Raw genomic sequence first — 18,169 nt, 5'->3', positions numbered from 1 at the left:
GAATTTTAACCAGAACCTCTCAAGACAGTGTATATTTGTATATTATCTATCAAAAAGCATGAATATAGCATGCTTTTTTTGCTTTACCGTCACATTATATCTTAAATTTAATTATGTTTAATATTAAATAGCAATCAACACTCATTTTCAAGAAGAGTCTTTCGGAAGTGTCTTTTAGAAAAAAAAAAGACGAAGCTAATTCGGATAGGAGTCAGTAATGTACATACACATTGCATAACATGTTTCATGTATTTTGTTGTTGTCAATCACGACACATATAAATATTTTAGATTGATTTCATGAATTATATAAATCATAATGCCAATCGATCATTATAAAAATATAGATAGATAAAGAATACAAATATGTATTTACATTATTGTTTATTATTGTCAGCTTCTTCTTATCAAGTTTTAAGTTTTTCAAATTTATATGAATATGAATATTCCAGAGAATTCCGAAATACTAATTTGTTTTATTTCAAATTACAGCGTTTAAAACTTGAAACATAATTATTGCATTTCTTGTATCTCCTCTTACTAATGATTTATTTTTTCCTTGAACAGAATTTTTTTTCCAACAAAGTCAAGCCCCTAATAGGTTTCTTATAACCATTCTACGGTTGTTAAATGCACAAACATTTGACATATGTACTGCGCCTAGAAACAAATATTAGGCGCATTATAAATGTGAGCTATTATTATTATTATTCTCATCTGATCTTTTCACGTAGAATATTGCTACACCTTTAACGACGTAAAGAAGTGGGTAATTTTCTGCAAATTTGACTCAGAAGAGAGAAAAACTGTTTCCTGAACTCTGTATATAACAAAAAATAAGGGGAATAACATGGCTCCAATGGCAGTACCAACAAGCGGCATATTCGATGGTCTTCATCATGCTAATGCTGAGATCCAAACTGAAAACATCCTTCAATCCACTGAAAATGGCGAACAAGAAAATCAAGTATGCGAAAATCTCCCCTATACAGAAGTAGTAGCGGTTGAACATGCCGACGATGATGATGATAGATCGATTTTGGATCCAGACGATCTCCAACTTAGGGTGAAAGTATCCAGTGAAACTAGCGACGGACCCAGAGCAGACCTAGACAGTTTACGATATACAGTAGAAGTCTCTAATGGCGATGATGATCTTCCATGTACAGCTGTTATTCAAGTAATTCCTGAAGATGGCGATCAACTAACTCAAGACCTAGGAAGTCATTCCTGTACAGTGGGAGTAACTGCTGCAGATATAGCTACCAAGTCAAGGCAATAGTAGTCTTCTTCCTTTTTACTAAATCAGGGCTCTGTTTCATTTAACTTGTTATCAATAATAAATCATACTAAGAACATACTTTTTATTTTACATGAAAATCAGAAAGGCTTTATGTGAGGACGCTTGTTAAGCTGCTAAAGTGAAAACTCCGCTAAAGTGTAACCTGCCGCCTAAGTTTTTGAAAAAGAAGTTCACTTCAGCGAACGGGCTCGCGGCCGTAGCGGTCGTGATGCCGGCGCGCGTTCGTTGTTCGTGTATACGTCTGGAGCTAGCTAGCTGAGCTGAGGCCAGGTGCACGCGTGATGAGATCTAGAGACTGACCGTCATGCGTTACCACACTATGTCCAGCATCTACCTCACAGTTACTCATCTGCTCATCCAGTTATAAATAGTCTTTCTACATTTCATGGAAATAGTATTAATACCGTTTTCAATATGAAATCTAACATATTGTTATTTTGGTTATTTGTTGTTGCGAGATACGGATGAGCGCTACGTCATTGACGTTCTGGTTGAATTCTCCCAACCGTTTTTTTCCATGAAAATAAGACATACTGTAAGACAGGATTTGTTTAAATCTTTCAACAATTAAATGTCTTGAATAGTATATAGAGCCAATTCATTGCTTTTTGATGATTAACAATCATCTTAATTTTAATTAAATTGTAATAATATAGTTGGGAGAATTAAGGAGTCGATCAGATCAGTTTTTTCCAATTGTTATTATCAATATTGGTCTGTTTTCACTTAAACTTGGATACCCCTGTGGATGTATTATAAGCAACAAAAAATTTGCCCCTAAAACACTTCTGCTTTAGAGAAAATGAATAATAAAAAAAAATACAGGTGCTCCCCTGTCCCCCCCCCCCCGCCCCCCTGTGGCACCGCCCATGGCAGCAGGTTACACTTTAACATCAGGTTACACTTTAGCAGCAGGTTACACTTTAGCAGCAGGTTACACTTTAGCAGCAGGTTACACTATAGCAGCCGGTTACACTTTAGCAGCAGGTTACACTTTAGCAGCAAGTTACACTTTAGCAGCAGGTTACACTTTAGCAGCAGGTTACACTATAGCAGCAAGTTACACTTAAAGCTAATGCCTAGTTCACACCGACGCCGAATGTCGCGCTTTAAATCGGCGATCAATTCGGCGTCATTTTTTCAAAAAATCTCACGATCTCCTGAGATATGTTATGCTAAGTTCACACCGACGCCGAATTGATGGCACATTAAATCGGCGAGCAAAGCGGCGGCAAAGCGTAACAAAGCTTAATTAAAGCGTAAAGACCGTAATAGAGCGTGAGAAAGCTTTGAGCAATTCGGGACATTCGGCAAGAGCGCCAAAAATTTAAACTCTGTTAAGCTTTCCTACGCTTTGAGCAAAACTTTGATAAGCTTTGTGACGCTTTGATAAGCTTTAATACGCTCTCCCCGCTTTACGCAATTCGTGACAGATCGCCTCAAATTTTTAAACAGTTTAACAAAATTTGGCGCTCTTGCCGAATGTCCCGAATTGCTCAAAGCTTTCTCACGCTCTATTACGGTCTTTACGCTTTAATTAAGCTTTGTTACGCTTTGCCGCCGCTTTGCTCGCCGATTTAATGCGCCATCAATTCGGCGTCGGTGTGAACTTAGCATAACATATCTCAGGAGATCGTGAGATTTTTTTAAAAAATGACGCCGAATTGATCAAGTTACACTTTAGCAGCAAGTTACACTTTAGCAGCAGATTACACTTTAGCAGCAGGTTATATTTTAGCAGCAGGTTACCCTTTAGCAGCAGGTTACACTTAAGCGCCAGGTTATTTTGTTGGGTGGGGGGGGGGGGGGGCGAATGGACGTGCAATGAAGGAAGGGGGTGTCTGAGAGGGATGTACCCCCCACAGAGTTTAATTTTTTTTTTCAATTGATGCATAAATTGCTCGATTTGGTGCATAATTTTTGCCATATTAAAAAGAAAACAGTCGTAAGTTTAATTAACAGGAACAAGAACGCAAGGGGAGGGGGTGTCTGAGGGGGGATGTGCCCCTTCAGATGTGATTATTTTTTTGAATTGATGCATAAATGGCTTGCTTTGGTGCATACTTTTTTTTCTTCCATTCATGTGTAAGACTCCCAACACTTTAGAGGGGCTTTAACTTATCATTTAGTTGTTTTTTCAAAATTGTTTCGACGTTTTAAAACTCTTTTCTCACCCTTTAAATAAAAATAAAAATAATCAAAATCAAAATATCTTTATCAGCCATCAAGATTTTGAGGGAGATAGGGCAGGCCTACGTAAGGAAATCTTGCACGAGATGGCCATCTCGCATATCATCATTATCATTATCATCATCACCACCACCGCTCTACGGCATAAAAAGTGGCCCATGCTAAAAAAAGCAGCAACAAAAAATGTTCCCTCCCCCCTGCTAAGCCACTGAACGAAATATCTGACGACGTAATTTTCTAATTTCCAGGGCCATTTTTTCTTTTTTTAAATTGCTCATCTGACCGTAATGTATTGCCCCAAACCCCTGAGCTTCAGGGGGCTTCGCACCCTGGACCCCACGTCAATTTGTGTCCTGCCAGAGTCACAAATAAGGTATCAAAATATGCTCATCTGACAGTAATTCAATGCCTATACCCCCTAAGCTTCTGGGGGCTCCACCCCTTGACCCCCGCCGAGAAATGTTCAGCGGGACCTGCATATAAGAGTGGGGTGATGGGGATTTTTTCGTCTAACCCCCCAAACGTTTTTGCCATTGCCGGTGTCACCATTACGTACCAATATTTGGCTCGCATAATTTCAAATTTGCCCCCCCCCCCCACCCCCACCTCCCCGAAAAAACCTGGATCCGCGCCTGGCCTCATCAGTATTTATACTGTTCTCCCTGAGGGCCCTGCAATCATATAATTACCCGGGTCAATGGATTCAGGCTTACCCGCACACAATGTATGCACATTCTTCACTCCCTTGGGAGCATTCCAGCCAGGCGTCATATTTTTTTTTCAAGCGCACACTTGCTAATCTAAGCACATTAGTATCGCATCTTACCGGGTACCCATTAATTAACACCTGGGTGGAGAGTGGCAAATGTAGATCAATGTTTTGCCATGAAATTTGTGGGGCTCACAAAACTTTAGAGGGGCCTTAAACACCTGACATTTTCACAGACATTATTCTTTCACCGTGAAACAATCATGAGGCCATGTGGTTGGTTAGAACCAAAGATGTTTGAATTTATACTACGTTTAAAACGGTCAGCGTATCAAATTGAGCTTTCCCTTATGTTTCTGAATGTATGTAATGAACGCACTATAAACACAGCCCCTCTAAAGTGTTGGGAGCCCAAAATCGTCTTAATATTTTATAGCAAAATTTCAGTTAAATTATATAATGATGTGAAAGAGGATGACATTTAACACACTTCTGCAATGATTTATAAAACAAATATGTTTGAAGACGAATTTGACGAAGGAGTGCCCAATAATTTATTTAGGTTTGTGTTGTACGCAGAAAACCCTAATGTTGTACTTTCATCACTATATTCGTCTTCATAAACATGTTTTGAAAATCCATGCAGAAATGTGTCTTAATTGTGTCCATCAGCCTGGTGTCTATCAAATTGTTGGGCCTTCCAACAATGTAGAAAGGCTCTAAAGCTCGGCTATAGCAAAACAGCAATTAATAGATAGAAAGAAAAAGGAAGAAGAAGATGAGAGAGACAGAGAGAAAAACAGAAATGGCGGGGGAAGATATAGAGAAAGAGAGAGAGAGAGAGAGAAGGAGATGAGAGAGAGAGTGAGAGAGGGGGGTTATAGAAGTGAGATATATTAAGAAAGAGAGGAAGAGAGAGAAAGAGAAAGAAAGCAGAGATAAAGGAAATAGAATATAACTAAATAAATTAAAAAATCGAGAAAAAATATAAGATTTGTCGCATATTTTCATCACGAATTTCACTTCAAAGTTTGTGATTCGCGATGTCCCTTCAGAGCCACTATTATGGTTCGCTTGTGTTTCCCAACAAATTACGGTTAGCGTGTGCTCCTCAATAACGGTTCCACTGTGTATCAGTGTGTATATAGCGTATCCGCTGAAGTGAACCTTTTTTCAGTTTCTTAGAGGCTGTTCACACCGGCAGAGATAGCGCGGTCTAGCGCGCGCTAGACCGCGCTATCTCTGCGGTGTGGAAGGTACAACGTCGTTTCGGTCCGCCCAACAGCGAGCCACGGCGAGCCAACACTGGAGCACCTCTTGGGGGTGGTCCACGAGAGATAGCGCGGTCTAGCGCGCGCTAGACCGCGCTATCTCTGCCGGTGTGAACCCGAGCTACGATAGCACGCCGGATTTCATCGTTCTACACGCGGGGAATTTTATACTCATTCTATTTTGGTGCGATCTGAATCTGAATCGGTACAATAGGCCATTTTCGTAATGTAACCAAATTTAATGCATAAGTGTTTGTGAGGTGCCTCAATACAAATTATTTCATTCACCTGATAGGAACAATAGTATTTCAATAGTCAGAATGCAACTGCATATATTAAGTGTTGCTATATAGGTAGGTCAAGCCATAATGCTTGTCCAACCTGACAACAACTAATGTATGCAGTTTGGATTCTGTCTATTGAAATACTATTATTCTTATCAGGTGAATGAAATAATTTGTATTGAGGCACTTTACAAAGACGTATGCATTACATTTGGTTACATTACGAAACTTGGCCTATTCAGAACGTCACGCGTCATGACAACAGGACCTCTCAAAAAAGGGGGTGCTACGATAGACCGCGATATCTCACTGCGGTGTGGATCCGGCGAATGACAATGGGCGGACCGTGGGTCGCGCTACGATAGCGCGATCCACGGTCCGCCCACGGTCCCCCCTTGCGGTGTGAACACGCCCTTAGAGGCTGTTCACACCGGCAGAGATAGCGCGCGCTAGACCGCGCTATCTCTGCGGTTTGGAAGGTACAACGTCGTTTCGGTCCGCCCAACAGCGAGCCACGGCGAGCCAAAACGGCGTGCCACTGGAGCACCTCTTGGGGGTGGTCCACGAGAGATAGCGCGGTCTTGCGCGCGCTAGAAAAAAGGGGGTGCTACGATAGACCGCGCTATCTCATTGCGGTGTGAACAGCCTCTTAGGCGTTAGGTTACACTATAGCGTGAGGTTACACTTTAGCAGCTTCACAGACGCTTCATCGGACAGGATATCCGTTTGTTATGTGATATATTATAGTATACTGATATCATTGACATTCCTGGTTTATTATTGCTTATACATTTTTGAAAAAGCATTTGATTCTATTTCTCACGATTTTGTCAGAAAAGTATTGCACTTTTTAAAGTTTGATCCCTCTATTGTAAAATGGTTTAATGTATTTTATGAAAATGCTCAATCCTATGTATTGATAAATGGACATCTGTCTCCAAGTTTTTCAATGGAGCGAGGATGTCTTCAAGGAGATCCCCTGTCAGCTTATATCTTTCTATTATGCGCCGACATACTAGGTATTTTGTTTAGTAAATCCGATTCCATTGTTGGTTTGACCTTACCGGATAGACAACTTAAAACAATTAAATATTCAGATGATACTCTTTTAACATTGAACGGGTCAGTGAGGGAATTAAACAGTTCATTAAACATTATAGATGAATATAATGCAATGTCTGGTTAAAAGTTGGTATACATGAGACACATGCGATATTGATTGAAGGATATACAAACAAGAAATATTGTGTTCTTTTGAATAGAAATCTAAATTGGGTGTTTGATGATTATTTCAGATACTTAGGTATAGACTTTTGCACAAATTGGTAATTCATAATTATAATGAAAATTTTAAAGAAATCAAAAGTCAATTGACATCGCGATTAAGGCGATACTAAACTGTTCTTGGAAGAGTCACTGTCGTAAAACCATTGATGGTATCCAAATTAAACTACCTTATTTTGTCCCTCCCTAATCTTTTGAAAGATATAAATGCTCACTTTTATAGATTCATATGGGGGGGGGGGAGAAACCTGATAAAATAAGTAGAAATCAAATGTCACAAAGTTATTCAGACAGAGGGGTCAAATTGATAGATATATACACACATTGCCAATCATTAAAAATCTCCTGAATTTAATTGTACCATTGATGTGGGCTTACGATGTTTTCAGTTTAAGGTTTTGCAACGCATTTTTATATACGAACGATCTACTGTTTAAAATGAATTTGGTTTCTAGAAAAGAATGTACATTTTGTAATGAACTGATTGAAACAGTTATTCATCTGCTTTGTGATTGTACACATGTTAAACATTTTGGGGATAGGTTGGACCACTGGATATAATGGAACCGGAAATAAATTAATATTTTCATTACAAGATAAATTATTTGGTTTGAGAGGTTCAAATAATTATGCATTGACTTGTATACTGATTATGGTGTGACAGATGGTGTATACTCGCAAAATTAAGAAAAAATTGCCCGACTTTGATTATATTAGAGTTTCGATTATAAATTATTTCAAAGTTGAAAAGTATATTGCAGAATCGAATTGTAGAAATAATAAATTCACAAGAAAATGGTTTCAATTATGGAATTTATATATATATATATAAAATGATATCTTTCTGTATTTTTGGCCTGCATTCTTTTTAGATGCAGATTGTTGTTATAAAACAAATTCAGTTGAGGGGAACCATGAGTGATTTAATATAAAGCAGTGGTCACAACGATGTAATTGTATAGCATCATAATCAAAAGATAATATGTGTCTTTTGTATTTTTTTCCCATGAATATCAGTAAAACACTATTGAAAATGTGTTAGTTTTCTGTTATTAACTCAACAGTTCAACAAGTACTTGTATCTTGAGTAGCCAATTTCATTTATTTTATAATTGTTAATTACCTCGAATATATATTTGTTGATTTGTTGCAAATGAAAATCAATAAAATCCCTGTGGAGGGAAAAATATGGGGAAAAAATCTTTCACCCTTCAAATGAATGGAGAAACTGTCATTTCAGAGGATGCTGTGTCTTTAATGCGTTTTCGTGTTTGTCACTCATAGAAATGAAAGAGTTGCGGACTGTGTCTAACATTTTAACATGAGTGACTGTGACATGAACCTAATCATCCTTTGAAGAACCACTGACATAATATTTAACTATTCAAATGCAATTATCGATAGAATCGCTTTGTATAATTCATTGGCATTCATACATGAAATGTGTCTTAGTTTGTTCGGGGACCTTTCAGCAATACCTGAATATATTTAGAAAAGGGAAAAGGGACAGGGGATAGTGATTTTCTTAGTTGATTTCCTTTCATCCGAAAGACGTAACAAATATGAAAATCTTGGTTTGAAACTTGAATGGAGAAACTGTCATATTTTAGAAGATGTTCTGACTTCGATAATTTTTGATTTTGTCACTCATATATCAAAAAGATAAAAGAGTGCGAATCGAAATTGTCAGAAGTAATTTCTCATTATACTTTTACCCTTTATGATGTTTACTGTTGTATTATTTACAAATAATGTATTTGAAGGAGGAAAAGAAGGAATATTGATAATGATGATGGAAATGTTATTGGTGTCAGGTTATGGGCATTCTAGAGATCAAAAGCCGGGAGCTCATTCCTTGGATGTCAATGTCACCTGCAATTTATAAAAGAATTGTATCTAAGATCTTAACATGAGTTATTGTGAAACGGACATAAACATCCTTTTAAAAATCGATTACATAAACTTTCACCATTCAAATGCAATTATCCAGAGAACCACAACAATCTTTTACAATTACCACCTTATACAACTCATTGGTCTTTTGTTATGAAATGTGTCTTTGTTTCTTCTGGGATCTTTCAGAAATATCGGAAATATATTTTTGACATGGGAGAATGAATAGAGAATTATGAATTTCATTGATCTGAACTTAATTTTCTTTCATCCTATAGACCGAGTATATAAAATATTCTTGGTATGAATGGAGAAATTGCCAGGTTCAGAGGACGTACTGACCTTGGTACGTTTCATTCTGTCACTCATTGTAATATATCTATGTATTATCTAAGATGGAAGAGAAAGAATCAAAATTGTACCAATGTGTTCTGGCTTCGATATGTTAGCATTTATAAACGAGGAAAGAGTATGAATTAAAATTGTCAGAAGTATTTTTTCCCATTATATTTACACTCTTCGATTTGTTGTTTGTTGTTTAATTGTTTACTAGAAGATATATCAGAAGGGAGAAAAGAAGGAATATTTATTGATGATATGGGAAAATGTTAAACGTTTTAAGGTCAAGATCTTTCTTGGGAATGAAACTTTTAAGCGTGATTTTGAGTTGCAAGGCTGCAATTTATTTTCTGCGTTTACACATACTTTTCCAGTTCATAGGTCAGTGGAGAAATACCATTCATTTGTGTGTGACTAATATGATTGTGTTGTATTATAGACTCTTCTCATCTAATAGTGAAATACCATATCACACTGCCTTGCACATTTGTAAACCGTATGGTTGAAGGTAAGAAGGAAGATTCAATATGCTACAACTGCACGGTTAAACGAAAACCAGACATCCTTGAATGTACATTTTCTTAATGCCATTCATTGACATTAATTAAAGGCAGGGAAATAGCCATAGCCGAACCGATACTGGATAGAACGGGGATCGCGATTTTGAATGATATGAATTCTGAACTTAATTTCCTTACACCGCAAGACCGAGTATATAAATAATCTTGGTTGATTTTAGAAACTGTCATGTTTAGACTTTGATTCGTTTTCATTCTGTCACTCAGTAACATTTTGATTTTTGTTGTTGCTACAATAGAGGATTTAGATATTAGAAATACAATGTATGATGTAGGTGGGAGCCAGATTTTAAATGATTGCGTCGCTTTGTCAAATGTTTATGGATACATAACATAAATAGCTCATCCTTCCACTCAATTGTGCTGTCATCTGCAGAGTACTTGGGGATCTCCCAGCTATAGGGATTGTGAATTGATCCGATTGACCTGCATTATAATTTTATGACTTATTAACCATCACATCTTCCATCAATATGCAGGATTGAAATATCCGGGTTAGGTACATGCTCTTACACAAATAGCCACTTCCTTATCAAGTTTCAAGTTTCAAGTTTATTTGGTTCCCATTTCACAAAAAAAAAAATCACATAATTGAAAAGATTAGAACATAATATGAAATATACTCAAAGTGTCACATTATATCATTAATTCTTTAAAAAGTCGTCGAAATCAATTGTAATGAATAGAAGGTTATACAGGGTGAAATTTGAGGAACCTATTGAAAAGCTCAGCTAGTAGATTATAGGTTCCCATAAATAAAACTAACATTTGATTGAAGTGGTTGTAATGGTGAAGGACGTAACAATAATAATAGGTGGGCATGAAGTCCTTGACATAAGATGATATACAACGTGAAACAAGCAAAAATAGCAAAAATAGCAAATACAGCAAACAAATTAATTTGTAACCAAAGAAATGACACGATAATCACTTTAGAATATTGAGGTCATTGAACGAGGTCACTCGAGCGAGGCAGTAGACATGAACAATATGTAGGCCGTAGCCCAGACATAATCTGAAAGAGTGATAACATCTCCTTTCTTTTTCGACTCTAATTTACAATTTATGTGCATGTACGACTGAATTGCGTATGACCTTAACAATGTAAACCGAAATGTATGATAATACATTGTCAAGTCTATTGGCCGATTACACTGCTTTTATGAGTCGTGAGGCTTTGGGACAATACATAGTGACCCCACATTTCCTTGAAGGATAATGCACACACTACCTTTTCTCATTTTCCGTTTCTGAAATTTAGAAAACAATATTAATATATGGGAAGGAAAATTGTATGGTTTAGAGATAATGGTTTAGTATTATTAAGATAATACTAATTTAGAACTTCCCTACAAAGGTGGGGCTTGAAAATGTCTTCAAGTGGGAAAATAACGACTATTAGTTGTCAAATCGACTTTAGGGCTATAGAGCCCAAAAGTAATAGTCTTGATTTTCAGACAATTGTACCGAATGGTCATACGTTTTATGCTGCGCAAAGATTCAATCAGTTTAATCTTGGCCATAACAAGAAGTGGGTTATTGATGTAGACAAATGCTCATGTACCCTTTACAACTCTTTCATTTATGTTATTACCAAAGAAGAAAAAAAGCCAGTCAGTCACTCAATAGTGTCTGACAGTAAAGTCTAGCAAGTAAACGGGTTTCCTTGCATAATTTGAATATGAGGACACTGCTAACGTTTAAATTTCACAGATAGGACATACATGACATATTCATAATTCCTGCAAAGTTCTACAGCATTTGAGGTTGGCTGCAAAAGGGACACAGTACCTTTAAAGTAAGATTTCAGGAAGTGTTGGAGGGGGTTCGATTCACTTTCCGTTTAACTCCACTTTGCCATGTAAATAATATACATTTTTGCACTCGTATTTCAGAGGCCCTTTAGAGGATTAATTGTTCACTATTTTTTGGCCGCAATGATGTTGCCCGTGGCTTGTCGGGCGTGTCGTTATTAGACCCATATCGTCCCACCTTTTTTGTTTACTTGTTAGCGAAATATTAGGAATTCTTTTATGAGACATTCCAATCATATAATTGGCTTTCATCTTCAGGAAAAAATACTAAACTACTACAATTCGCAGATGACACCATTTTGACACTTAACGGTACAAAATAAGATTTACATAGTGCACTGAAAATATTTGGTGATTTTGAAGAAGTGTCAAACCTTAAGATCAATATTACAAGAACGCATGTGATATGGATTGGGAAAATAGAGCCTGCAAAGAACAGCTACTGCCAGAGTACAAACTAAATTGGGTATCAGAAGGTTAATCGCGATACTTTAATAGGAATAGGTTTTTCGGTTAACTTAGTAGAGATTGTCAATTATAATTATACTGAACACAATTAAAAATATAAAACGCCAAATTATTTTGTGGTCTAAAAGAACCTTAACTGTCCTCGGAAGAATAACTGTAGTCAAATCTTTGTTGGTACCAAAATTGAACTATTTATTTCTTTCACTTCCAGAACCGAATTCGCAAATTATGAAAGACATAAATCGTTCTTTTTATGCATTTATATGGGGTAACAAACCTGATAAAATAATAAAGGAGGGGTTAAGATGATTGACATTTACATTCACGTTAAATCCCTGAAGATATCATGGATTAGAAAATTGGTAACTGATTCTCATATAGAAAGTGTCACTTTTCACATGTTTAATTCATTCTTGCCCCAAAATTATTTTTTTCACTTATGAGCTCATATTACTACAGAAAATTGGCAGACTTGACTCCAAATCTATTTTCGAAAGATGTCCTCTTCGCTTGGTCAGTTGCATGTCAACCTCTTTGGAATAACCCCCGAATTTAAATGAATGCAAAGTGGTATGTATTTTAGGCCTTGGAATTTACGACGAATACGTTTTGTGAACGACATCCTAAAAATAGATGGTTTCTTTCTTTAATATTTTGAATTTCAACGTTGGTTTGACATAAAAATAAACTTCCTCCAGTACTATGGTCTTTGTAATTCGATTCGGTCAGGTTTTAAAATCAGTACACATGTAGTTTCGAAGGCCATATAGCACCTATCATTTCCGAAGACTTGCACCTTGTGGTGAAAACAAAATTTGGTTGTTCACATATTTATCAATCTTTTCTAAAATATAAAGTGACAGAATGTAAAGCTCTCACAAAGTGAACAAGTATTTTAGATTTTAAAATGAACTTTAGGGTTCGTACTGTCTAATTCCATTTCAGTAAAGAGTATATATATCAACATGATGTGGTTTCAAATCAACATTTTAAATAGAATACTTTGTTAAGATTTGGTGCAGTAGTTGACAAGAAGTGTACTTTTTGTAATAGCAATGATGAAACTATCATACATGTGCTTTGCTTTTGCAGCTATTCTAATGAAGTATGGTCGAAATTTGAGTACTGGATATTTCGTAATACGGGGGAAAGGATCATATTTACAAATCAAAAATAAAACTGAACTCTGACGGTTGTAAGACGAGAAATATTTTCAGCCAAATTACGAAATCAACTACCTCCAATTGATATAATGTTATCAGCCAGCTGTAAAACGTTATTATGAATGGAAAAATACATATACAAACAGATCTCAGTGAGAATAAATTGAAAGAGAAATGTTTTCATTATAGAAAATATTTTGAGAGTGTTGGAAATGTGCCTACACGAAAATGATTACATATTTTATGTTTGGTATTATTTCATATATTAAAAATACTGATTTGGTAATTGATTTGTTTGTTTTTATCTGCCACAAAGTTTTCGGTCGTGGTGATTATTCCTTTGTTAAGCCATTATGTATGGAAATTAATTTGTTAACTAAAAACGTATTTGTATATATTTCATGGATACTGAATAGATGGAACCTGATTTGAAAATAAAGAACCACGTGGAAGGGGAAAAATCATGATAACTGTTATAAGCTACTGAAATGCTTGTAATTGATTGGCTGTACTGTTGACAAACTTGTTATAGAAATGTGATAGATATTTAACGGGGTCCGTATTATTATGTCTCATATTTTCAACTATCAATTTCCTCGTGATAAAAGTGGGTAATTTCTTCTGAAAACAATTAACATATCTGTTTTACATTCATTTATTAACATAACAAGATATAGAGAAGAGAAGGAGGAAGAGAGATTACATGTACAGTGTACATATATGAAACATATACACGAATCCGTATCAACAAAAAGTCTACGCATTCTGCGGGTAGCTTCTAATAAAAAAATTGTTAACCCATGTGACCTTAAAGGTACTATGTCCAATTTGCAGGCCAAACATATGAAAATGTAAACATCCAACGGCATTTGAAAGATAATACTAATTTAGAACTTCTTTAAAAACGAAAGGGCTTGAACATAATTATCTTGTTGTGGGAAAATAACAACGATTAGTTGTCGAATCGACATAAGTTATTGCAATCACTTAAGTAAATAGTCTGATTTTTCAGACGCTTGTACCGAATGGTCGTATATTTTGTGCTGCGCAAAGACTCAATCAGTTTAATTTTGGCCATTACAAGAAGTGGGTTATTGATGTAGATAAATACTGCATGTACCTGTTACAACCCATTTATGTATGTTATTACCAAAGAAAGAAAATATCAGTCAGTCACTCAATAGTGTTTGACAGTGAAGTCTAGAAAGTAAACGGGTTTCCTTGCGTAATTTGAATACTAGGACATTGCTGAAGTCTAAATTTCACAGTTACATGACATATTCATGATTCCTGCAACGTTCTACAGAATTTGATGTTGGCTGCAAAAGGGACACAGTATCTTTAAAGTGACTAGGTAACATTGTTAAAGGTTGATGAAAAAGTTGCGTAATTTTTGTATGAAATGTTACTTATTATATTCCTTTTACTGTACTAACCATCTAACATGCAAAAAAAACCTTAAACACTTCTCAAACCACAAAGATATTTTTGATTTTCTAGGATGGTGTCATCGTGCAACATCCTGTAACAGTAAATTCTCGCAACCATTTTTGAATTTTCCCACCCGTTTTTCGATGAAAATTAGACATAAAACAGGCTTTAAAAAAATCTTTCAGCACTTAAATGTCTGGAATGGTATATAGAGCCAATTCATTGCCTTGTGACGATTCACATTCACCTGCAATGTAATTAAATTGTAATAATATAGTTTGGAGAATTCAGGTATCGATCAGATCAGTTTCCCCCAATTTTTGTCATTAATAATAGTCTGTTTTTACTCAAACTTTTAGACTATCTTTAATTGTATATCTAGAGTTGAAGTCACTACCTTAGCACCCTTTTCTCTCATCTGAACAATGTTACCGGCAAGTCCCTTTCAATCATATTTCATTGTAAACTAAGAAGAACTAATACCTTGTCTAATGATACCATTTTCATAATTATGCTGCCAAGAATGACTGAACAGCAGGCTTTAAAAAAAATAATGTCAAAATCCTATTGTACCAAGTTTGGGCTGAAGTAATGAATGTGGGTCAAATGGCATTACGTGCATGTTATCTCATTTAACAAATCAAATGCCCATGTATTATTAGGCAGTCGAATAAAGGGTGTTAATATCAACTCAAAGTCAATGAAATGCACAATTAATGATATTATGTTTGTTAAGATAATTGCAATCCTGACGTCATTAACTTCCCTTGTTTAAGTTCTTTTTAGTTAACAATGAAATATAATTTAGTATCACAAGGATCAACACTTTCTTATTTGAGGATACCAAGAATGGGTAAACTCTTAAATTGATACGGATTCGTGTATAATGTGGAAGTAAAGCAAAACGCATGCTATAGTCATGGTTTTAGATGATATCAATTATGTGTAACATATTCAGTGCTATACATATGAAACGCGTAATAAACGCATATTATGAATGTGGGTCAAATGCCATTATGTGCATGTTATCTTATTTAACAAATCAATTGCTCGTTTATTTACATTGAATATGAGGCAGTTGAATAAAGGCTGTTGATATCAACTCAAAATCAATGAAATGCACAATGTATGATAGTATGTTTGTTATGATAATTACATTCCTGACACATTCGCCTTTTCCTGTTTAAAGGTATACCCAGTTCTGGTCATGCGATTGCATTGTGAAAAAAGAGTTGTGGAACCGATCAGAAAGGTTGATCATCTAGCATATAAGTATAAGTGTGTACTGCAAGGTTCTGGAATCATCGAAACGATGAGAAATTTGACCCAGTCTTGGTAAAGTTAAAGTTAGTCTTGGTAATAATTTTCCAAATATATCAATTAGTAGGCGGTTTCCCGGCAAATCTTGTATCATCACGTATTGGAGCGAGGCGATTTTGACAACACTTTTAAAAGACCCTGGTGCTCATTCACCCTTGGCAGAAATATTTTGAATTGGGTATCATTGGACAGAAAATAACTTACTCTTCATCATGAAATCAATTTCAAAGTCATATTTCTTCATGATTGTTTTAATTAGAAGCTACGAAGGTAGTGGATACTATTTTTTTTGGATACGCACTGTAAAGCGGCTCTATATCTGTCCGCCATTATCAGAAACACACGCACCGCCTACAACAGCATACGTTAGCTACATATCACTCATGATTGCCGTGTAAATTAATGCTGCGTTTCGAATACGTTTGCACAAATTTATTCTATTCCTATCTTAAGTGTATGACCAACCAATATAATCTATAGCATCCAGTCTATTATAAAAATGGCAAAAGCTAAAGGAATGTTTAACATAATTTCAGAATTCGTTTTCCTATGAGTGTAACCCACGCATCACCTAACAACAGCATAGTATACATGACTGTGTGTAGGCAGGTACCCATGTATAGCACTCATGGTTTTCGTGTGCTTGTGGTTGCGTGTCGAATACGTCTGCAAAAGTTATTCTATTCCTATCTTTAGTGTATGACCAACCAATATGATCTATAGCATCCAGTCTATTATAAAAATGGCTAAAGGTGAAGGAATGTTTAACATATTTTAAGAATTCGTTTTCCTATGAGTGAAACCCACTCATCACCTAACAACAGCATACATATCCCATATAGCACAAGCAGGGGCGGCCGAGCGACTTCCAAAGTCGGGGGGGGGGGGGCACAAACAAAAAAAGGGCACTTTCTGGGAAAAAAGGGCACCTACAGTGGGAAATCTCAAAGCGAAAATATACAATTTTTTAGACATTGGTATATACCCATGGGCGTCAATCCTTACGTAATACCTATTGTTCAGGGGGGATTAATGAATATATCAATCACCCCCCCCCCCTGAACAATAGGTATCAATTACAGATCTACGCCCATGTATATACCCCTACATTGTGATTACATTATCAGGGATGATTTCAATATTTGTTTCTCTTCATACATCATACAAGATATCGCTCAAGCATCATACTTTACAGTTGGGTGTGATGTCTGAATATGCATTTACGAGCGAGCGAAGCGAGCAAGAAAATTTTTAAAGATCTGTGAGGTCGCAGTGCGAAAAATTACATCTTATAAAGAGGAAAAAAGCCGACCGTGATGGGGTTATAAGCACATTCTCATAACGGAAGACTGAAAAGACCTTTGATAAGTAACATAATTATATCATCTTTAAATGCGAGCGAGCGCAGCGAGCGAACTTTGGGGGAAATTGCTCTTAGTCGCATCAAATAAGGGGCACGTATAATGATTAGATGAAAAGGGAAAAATTATCGAAAGGGATAATACACTTATTAGAAAAGAAAAGGAGCACGTGTCAAAGTACAAAGGATAATTATAAGCGGTGAAAATTAGGCATTTTTTCACCTGAAAAGAGGCACTCACCAGTGATGAAAAAAAGGCGTTTCCGAAAATGGGAAATAGGCATTTGTTGACGGAAAAGGGGCACCCATCAGATTTTGATAGGGGCATTTATAAGAGGTGAAAAGGGGATAGGTCCTATATTAGAAAGGAAAAGGGGCACGTATCATTATTAAAAGGGGAATTAACAGAGTTGAAATGGGGCACTGACCAGATATGAAAAGGGGCACTTATGAAAATGTAAAAGGGGCACTTATAATAAAGGAAAATGTGCATTTGTTGAATGAAAAGGGGGCACCGTTCAGATTTTTAAAAGAGGCGGTTACGGGAAGGGGAAGGAGCTCTTTCTTTTTAATGGGGGCACTTATCATAAGGAAAAGGGGCACTTATTAGAAAGGGAAAGGGGTAGTTATGAGAAGGGGAAGGAGCTCTCTCTTTTTAATGGGGGCACTTATCATAAGGAAAAGGGGCACTTATTAGAAAATAAGAGGGGCACATGTTAAAATGAAAGGTGTGCTCATCCGAGTTTAAAAAAGGGGTAGTTAT

This window comes from Strongylocentrotus purpuratus, unplaced genomic scaffold, assembly GCF_000002235.5.
Source record: "Strongylocentrotus purpuratus isolate Spur 01 unplaced genomic scaffold, Spur_5.0 spur5_contig_841, whole genome shotgun sequence".
Classification (NCBI taxonomy): domain Eukaryota; kingdom Metazoa; phylum Echinodermata; class Echinoidea; order Camarodonta; family Strongylocentrotidae; genus Strongylocentrotus; species Strongylocentrotus purpuratus.
This window is presented reverse-complemented; position numbering follows the sequence as displayed.